The sequence below is a fragment of the Notothenia coriiceps genome, unplaced genomic scaffold (assembly GCF_000735185.1).
Source record: "Notothenia coriiceps isolate Sejong01 unplaced genomic scaffold, NC01 NC01_scaffold00008634, whole genome shotgun sequence".
In the NCBI taxonomy this organism is placed as follows: Eukaryota; Metazoa; Chordata; class Actinopteri; order Perciformes; family Nototheniidae; genus Notothenia; species Notothenia coriiceps.
Genome location: NW_011341335.1, coordinates 3,546 through 5,398, shown reverse-complemented (window position 1 = coordinate 5,398; position 1,853 = coordinate 3,546). Strand labels below are relative to the sequence as shown.

The window sequence follows — 1,853 nt, the reverse complement described above, 5'->3', positions numbered from 1 at the left end:
CGACAGAAATTTCACTAAATTGCATCTTTTGAGAATATTTTGAAGCGACTGAGTTAAAGGCGACTTCAGTCCTGTTGAACCCTGATGGACATGATATAAATAAAAGTCTTGACAAGTTTACGTTTTAAAGAAATCTCTGTTCGATTGACCTCCATCTCGATGCAAAAACTTAGAGGAATTGATACATATGTGTAAGCAAGTAGACATTAGTGCATGTTAAACATCTGCGGGGGAAATTAAGTTTCAGGACGAAATTTAGTGGAACAAAAAACACGAAAGCAGTGAATAACAATTAACAACTAAAAAACACACTGCGATCTAAGTGTTCCTGTGGAGTGATTTCTCTGTGATTGTTAATTCATGAAGCTAACCCAATATGGGTAAATCCATAGCCAATTGTTTTGTTTTTCATACATTCGCACACACACATAATAAAATGGCAACCAGCTTTTTTGCATTTTCACTATCAGAAAAAGCTGCCAGATACAACTCTTAAATCTGAGGACAAATAACACTATTACAAAAACAGCAACAGGTAACAGGTGTAAAGAACAAAGGAGCCTCAGTGCAGGAAAGTTACAGCTGACTGACAGGTGTGTTAAGCCCCGCCCCCTTAGTTGATGTTGCTGCGCTAGTAAACGTTTCTGTTCTTGTTCACCTGCACTATCTTTAATGTCCAGCAGGGGACTTTTCTGATTTAATTGAAGTCTATGAAAACATTTTCTTTATTTACCTAATTTTCCTGAAGAGTTCAGGGTCTCAAAAGCTAGATTTAAGTCTGGTTCAACACAGCATGATTTTCATTATGGTCCCATTTAGAGTCAAATAGACGATAAGCTGGGTATGCTACTTGTACGTCAGGTTAGAGACGTAGCCTCTGGTCTAAATGTGTAGCCTTTAACAGGCTTTTAAATATACTTGTCATGGCTACATGCTAAGCTAAACAAATAGCTCCTGTTAATGCAGACCCTAGCTAGCTAATGTTACCTGGAGTCTGCTAGAGCAGGACAAAGCCGCTAATATTCACATAAAAGTGAATGAATGAATGAGCCAAAGCTAATGCCGTTAGCTCATGACATGCTAACTCTTTTCATTGAAAGTAAGGCTTGGTTTCTAAGGTAAAGACAGCTAGCTGGACGTGCTAACGTTTGAGCAGTTTAGTAATGAGCTGTTTACCTATAACCTGGAAAACTAAGAATATATGGAAGTTGAAAAATGCTCCACTTTAAGGAATGTGACTGACGGATCTGTCGTGCCTGGCTGTGATTGGACGTCACCATTCAGGGGGGCGGGTCTTATTCAACAGTCAATTTTACAATTTACAAACTCATAACTTGCATTGATTTTCCACCCAAACATAAAAAATAAAACATATTGAAATGAGCTGGACTCAATTTAATTATCATCAGCAAGGGTTTTTTAGAAAAAATACATAAAATAAAATACTGAAAAGACACAAAACCAGATCCCCAAAGCAGAGCAGTATTGACACAAATCACACCCCCCCCCCCCCCAAACCCAAACACAAGTAAGTAATATATACAGGGAAGGTAATTATTATTAGTACTACCTACCTTACTTACACTATACACCACCACTAGTACGAACCTAACGTACCGAACTTCTTTACTTTACAAACTAAAGTAGACGCTACGTACCGCCGGCTACTACTACTTTATTTTTATTGTACGTACACACTACTACTACTACTATTAGTCGTCGTTCTACCTAAATAATTATTTTTAAACTTTTACTACCAATTACGTTTCTTACTACTTATTACTTACTTAGAGAGTAAGGAACCGGACCACCACCACTTCGTTCCGGTCGTAACCACCTACTATTTAGTTTAT

General features: G+C 37.7%; 1 protein-coding gene across 1 annotated transcript in view; it reads right to left on the bottom strand.

Annotated features, from left to right (window-relative positions):
* Nucleotides 1-1,374: 1,374 nt before the first annotated feature.
* LOC104944669 (integrin alpha-V-like) overlaps nt 1,375-1,853 on the bottom strand; it is a 3,740-nt gene continuing 3,261 nt past the window's right edge. Inside the window, exon 5 of the mRNA XM_010770235.1 lies at nt 1,375-1,517. The gene's annotated coding sequence lies outside the window, so the exon portion shown is untranslated. The remainder of the gene's footprint in view (nt 1,518-1,853) is intronic.